General features: G+C 44.8%; 1 long non-coding RNA gene across 1 annotated transcript; it reads right to left on the reverse strand.

Annotated features, from left to right (window-relative positions):
- Window positions 1-755: 755 nt before the first annotated feature.
- Window positions 756-2,688, reverse strand: LOC147106647 (uncharacterized). The gene is made up of 3 exons (XR_015081067.1): window positions 2,083-2,688; window positions 1,708-1,826; window positions 756-910 (listed from the first exon to the last, which is right to left on the reverse strand). It is a non-coding gene; the product is annotated as an uncharacterized LOC147106647 (long non-coding RNA).
- Window positions 2,689-6,224: the final 3,536 nt, after the last annotated feature.

The following is a 6,224-nucleotide window of genomic DNA, read 5'->3' on the forward strand; positions in this document are numbered from 1 at the left end:
GGATAGGTTGTCAACCAATATCTACTATAAGCCCACTGATTCCCACAGCTACCTTGATTATACTTCCTCCCATCCCGCTTCCTGTAAGGACTCTTCCAGTTTCTCCATCTCTATTGCATCTGTTCTGATAATGCCACCTTCCATACCAGTGCTTCTGATATGTCTTCCTTTTCCCGCAACCAAGGATTCCCCTCCACCATGGTTAACAGAGCCCTCGACTTCAACAATTTCTGCCCTCACCCCTTCCCCTGCCTCCCAGAACCACGATAGAGTTTTTCTTGTCCTTTCCTTCCACCCCACCAACCTTCACATTCAACAGATCATCCTCTGCCAAATCCATCACCTCCAGCGTTGTAGAAACATAGAAAAATAGGAGCAGGAGTGGGCCATTCGGCCCTTCGAGCCTGCTCCGCCATTCAATATGATCATGACTGATCCTCTATCTCAAAGCTCTGCACTAGCGTGCTAAAGATGAAAATTTACTACAGCATTTTTTGAGCATTACCAAGGTGAGGCTGGAGCAGAATGTGGGCAGATAGGTAAAATGAAAAGTGAAGTCAGTTTAAATTGCCCTGCAGCGTTGAGAACAAATCAATTTAAATACATTTCCTGTATAAACCCGCTAGTAAACAGCAGTAAATTTCAATCTATCAGAAGTACAAATCTGCTTGTACATGGAGTTCACAGGAAGAATCTTGCGTAGGCCTGAATATGGTAATGGAAACAATGTGAAGAAAAGAGGATTCTGACACTAATACATTTAAGGATTTCTTTATTCTTCCAAAAAAAAGTTCAATGCTAACTCGGTGTCCTTGATTTGTTGAGCAACTGTTGCAATGGTGATGAATGGAAATATTAAGTGCCATGATAAAACTTTTCATTCTTCAGTTCATGTCATATCCTCCTGGTTCTGAAATCAGAAAAAGAAAAAAAGTTGTATCAGTTAAATCTATATATGAGTGTTCCATCTGTAGCTTCAGTTGCGCAAAGAGCCACTAGAAACAGCAAGGTAAGAACCCAAGTGTCAGCTTGGGTAAGTGGTAGTGCTCCTTTCTCTTGAGTCAGAAGGCTTTTGGTCCTGGCCAAACTCCAGGACTTGAACACTTAACACAGTGTCAGCCTTGAGTCAGTGGTAGCACTCGCCTCTAAATCAGAAGGATGTGGGGTCAAGTACCACTCCAGGCCTTGAGCGAACAATCTAGGCTGGCACTTCAGTGCAGTAATGAATTGGCTGCGATGTTAAACTGACCACCAGTCTTTCTCCTCAGGTGAATGTAAAAGATCCCATGGCACTATTCCAAAAAGGACAGGGGCGTTCCTCCCCAGTGTCGTCGCCAATATTTATCCTTCAACCAGCATCTCTAAAACAGATTGCCCTAGAAATTGCATCCTGGTGCAGCGCAGGCTATACAGGCTTAATGGGGCCAATGGCAGGACGACGGCAAATTGGTCAATGGCCTTATTAGCATAATACCAGTGAGTTGCAGATGCCATTTGTAGCCTGAGAGGCAGATCGGCAATCACGTGGAGGCAGCACGATCGGCCACCTCAGACGCCATTCAAGGGCTTCAGGAGAATCCAGGGGGGAGACAATCAGAGCGGGGGAGGGGAGAGCGATGGCAGGCAGTGGCTCACAGTTTTAAAGTGGAGCCAGGAGGAGATTCTCCCTGACTCGACAATATAGTAAGTAAAAAACGATAACCTTACCTTTTGGGTGGCAGCCTGAAGAAATTGACCACATGCAGGTGCCACGGTCATTCGCTAACTCTTCTATCATTCTGTCAGTCTGTGCTTTGTGCAACTATCAAAGCAACATTGAGGACATCCTGTAAATGGCAATAAAGTTAGTCAACGACACTCACTGCAAATCAGTGCTGCGACATCAGCTATTGAAGGCTTTCTTAACTCAAGTTTCTCTTGCATATAACTCTCGTGTTGCACTGTGATGTCAGATGGCTAAGAAAAGAGTGTATGTTAAATTAACTATGGACAATGAAGGAAGAAATCAAAAATCCTATTTGAACTGAGGCTCCGTGTACAAGCTTCTAGAAGTAAGCTGTAGTTGTTTCAGGCAAATTTTACCTTGAGAGTTTCTTCATTTCCCACGGTTGAGAGAGCAGGTGTTGGCATGGAGAATCCTCGCTTGGATTGTTTTGCTGCCTTCCTGCAGAGCCGAAAAAAAGAGTTGCAGTCAGACTTTGAACTGGCACTGCTCACACTTGAAGCATTGACATTGTAGCCCAATGGCAACTAGAACAAGCAAATGGAACTTTGTATCTGAATAGGGGGGATCCTTAAACTACAATTTGACAATGAGCACAACAGTCAAGGGATTTTGTGGAGGACTTGTAGAAAAACACTAGAATCCAACTCTTAAAGCTCTTGCCATTACCATTTGCCCAATGTCTGGCTCCATTTGGATTTGTGAGTCTGCATTGAGTACTCTGAATCTACTATGAATCTATGAATGTTTGAATATTTTTTCACATCTTTCAGTACTAACCAGGCATGTATGTATCACATCAAATATGTTGTGAAAAAGTAAATCAATAAAGATCAGTCTTTTCTTATGCATTGTTCATCTTCAGTGACATCTTTGAAAGTAAAAAGACTACACCAATGTACAGATACCTGATCACTGAAGGAGGAACTGAGACACACTAGACACCCAGAAAGGAGACTGCAACATACCAGTTAATGCGCAGATATCTCCTTGAAGGAGGTTAAAATACACCAGTCAGTGTACCAATACGTCACTGTAGGCAGAGACTGTAGGTCCCGCATCGGACTCATCAGTCACCTGCGAACTCATTTTTAATGTGGAAGCAAGTCATCCTCGGTTCCGAGGGACTGCCTAAGAAGAAGAAGAAGTAGAAGGTGACTGCAAGGCACCAGTCAGTATACAGATATCTCCATGATGATGGACCTGAAAGGTGGCAGTTAATATTTGATTATCTTCCTAAGGGAAGAGACTGAAAAGAAACAGGCAGCATACAAATATCTCCAAGAGGGAGGAACTGAAAGACACAAGGCATAGGCCAGTCTACAGGTGTCTCCCTCTTTACCAGAGCACTTACACCTGACTTTTCAACAGCTGCCATATTCTCCCTTTCTAATAATGTCCCTTCCTCATCTACCTTACTAGATCAGTCTTTATAAAACATTCTTAGCTGTGGTTCAGGCTCTCACTTCCAGTGCAAATGATACTGGGGTCGAAAACCCATGGGTCATCCACCTGAGCTAAGTGCAAGATGCACCTACTGGTGACCTCCAGCAGAAATTCGAGCACATACAGAAGTAGGTAGCACAGGGGACATGCCTGAATGGATAGCTCCAAGGCGGATGCGATATTAGAACTCGGACCTCATTATCATAAAGCTGGCAAGCGGCGGGCACCTAATAGGTGTCCCCAGGCAGCTTCGTCAGCAGAGGAATCGAAGTTTGAGCCGCTGTGATGCCAGCAGCAGCCCTCAGGTAAGTCATTAAAGATTTTTGGTCCCAGTGTGTCAGAAAGTAAGAAGCTCTTCAGACTTGGTGAGAAACAAATTGATTATCAGTGGATGAGGGCTTGTGATCTATTCCAGTACTTCAAGGTCTGATTCATTTTCTTTTACATTAGTTTAGGGCATGTTGCCTCTATTTGTCAGAACTATTCCCAACACACGCCACCACTGGTGTCACCATACCATATGCCAACTGCAAGTGCAAGGGATTTGTTCACTTCACTTCAATGGAACCCAGCCATTTTCCATTAATAATAAACCATTTTCTCCACTGTAGGGGTTTTCCAGCCCAGTGCTGTGGAGGTCCGTTATTTGGCAGGCCAACCTTAATTTCTACTTTGCATTAACTAGAGTCACAAAAAGGACAACCAGCAGTTATTTATTTCCTTATGTTGCAATCTAGTTAGAATCAACTGAAAGGGTGAATTCAAGTCAGGTACTAAATAAACAAGATTCTCAACTACTTTGTCTTTGAGCCAATTTGAGCCGATTTCTCAGAGGTGACATGACAATGTCCAGCCACTGCATCCATTAGAGAGAGGATACCCTCAAACCCACTGGGCTATGTTTGAACCCAAATCCCATAGATTTCACTGTGTGCATATATCATAGAGAATCATAGAGTTATACAGCACAGAAAGAGGCCCTTCGGCCCATCGCGTCCGTGTCAGCCATCAAGCCCTGTCTAATCGAATCCCATTTTCCAGCATTTGGTCCGTAGCCTTGTATGCTATGGCATTTCAAGTGCTCATCCAAATGCTTCTTGAATGTTGCGAGGGTTCCTGCCTCTACCACCCTTTCAGGCAGTGAGTTCCAGATTCCAACGACCCTCTGGGTGAAAAAGTTTTTCCTCAAATCCCCTCTAAACCTCCTGCCCCTTACCTTGAATCTATGCCCCCTTGTTATTGACCCCTCTACTAAGGGGAAAAGTTCCTTTCTATCTACCCTATCTATGCCCCTCATAATTTTGTACACCTCAATCAGGTCCCCCCTCAGCCTTCTCTGCTCGAAGGAATACAACCCCAGCCTGTCCAGTCTTTCTTCATAGTTGAAGCGCTCCAGCCCAGGTAACATCCTGGTAAATCTCCTCTGCACCCTCTCCAAAGCAATCACATCCTTCCTATAGTGTGGCGACCAGAACTGCACACAGTACTCCAGCTGTGGCCTTACCAGCGTTTTGTACAGCTCCATCATAACCTCCCTGCTCTTATATTCTATGCCTCAGCTAGTGAAGGCAAGTATCCCATATGCCTTTTTAACCACCTTATCCACCTGTTCTGCTGCCTTCAGGGATCTATGTACATGCACACCAAGGTCCCTCTGATCCTCTGTCTTTCCTAGGGTCTTACCATTCATTGTGTATTCCCTTGCCTTGTTAGTCCATCCAAAATGCATCACCTCACACTTTTCAGGGTTAAATTCCATTTGCCACTGTTCCGCCCATCTGACCAACTCATCTATATTGTCCTGCAGCCTGAGGCTTCCCTCCTCGCTATTTACCACCCCACCAATTTTCGTGTCATCTGCGAACTTACTGATCATACCTTTTACATTCACATCCAAATCATTAATGTAGACCACAAACAGCAAGGGAGCCAGCACCGATCCCTGCGGTACCCCACTGGACACAGGCTTCCAGTCACAAAAACAACCTTCCACCATCACCCTCTGCCTTCTGCCACTAAGCCAGTTTTGGATCCAATGTGCCAAGGCACCCTGGATCCCATGGGCTCTTACCTTCCTGACCAGTCTCCTATGCGGGACTTTATCAAAAGCCTTACTGAAATCCATGTAAACCATATCCACTGCACTACCCTCATCCACACACCTAGTCACCCCCTCGAAAAATTCAATCAAATTGGTCAGACATGATCTTCCCTTGACAAAGCCATGCTGGCTATCTCTAATTAATCCTTGCCTCTCCAAGTGGAGACTAATTCTGTCCCTCAGAATTTTTTCCAATAATTTCCCTACCACTGATGTTAGGCTCACTGGCCTGTAATTCCCTGGTTTATCCCTACTACCCTTCGTGAATAATGGTACTACGTTAGCTGTTCTCCAGTCCTCTGGCACATCCCCTGTGGCCAGAGAGGTTCTGAAAATTTGTTGTCAGAGCCCCTGCAATCTCCTCCTTTGCCTCACATAGTAGCCTGGGATACATCTCGTCCGGGCCTGGGGATTTATCCACTTTTAAGCCTGCTAAAACCGCTAGTACCTCCTCCCTCTCGATGCTAATATGTTCAAGTATATCACAGTCCCCCTGCCCGATTTCTATGTCCACATCGTCCTTCTCCATAGTGAACACAGATGCAAAAAATTCATTTAAAACCCCACCTACATCTTCTGGCTCTACACACAGCTTGCCACTTTGGTCCCTAATGGGCCCTACTCTTTCCCTAGTTATCCTCTTGCCCTTAATATACTTATAAAACACCTTAGGATTTTCCTTTATTTTGTTCGCCAGTGTTATTTCATGGCCCCTCCTCGCTCTCCTAATTTCTTTTTGAAGTATCCCCCTGCACTTTTTATACTCCTCTAGGGCTTCCTCTGTCTTTAGTCCTTTGTATCTGCCAAAAGCCCCCCTTTTTTTCCTAATCCATTCTTGTATATCCCTTGACATCCAAGGTTCCCTGGGTTTGTTGGTCTCACCCTTGACCTTTACGGGAACATGTTGCCATTGTACTCTCTCAATTTCCTTTCTGAAAGACTCCCATTGCTCCG

This window comes from Somniosus microcephalus, chromosome 15 (genome assembly GCF_052327205.1).
Source record: "Somniosus microcephalus isolate GS21.2 chromosome 15, FLI_Smic_1.0, whole genome shotgun sequence".
NCBI lineage: Eukaryota > Metazoa > Chordata > Chondrichthyes > Squaliformes > Somniosidae > Somniosus > Somniosus microcephalus.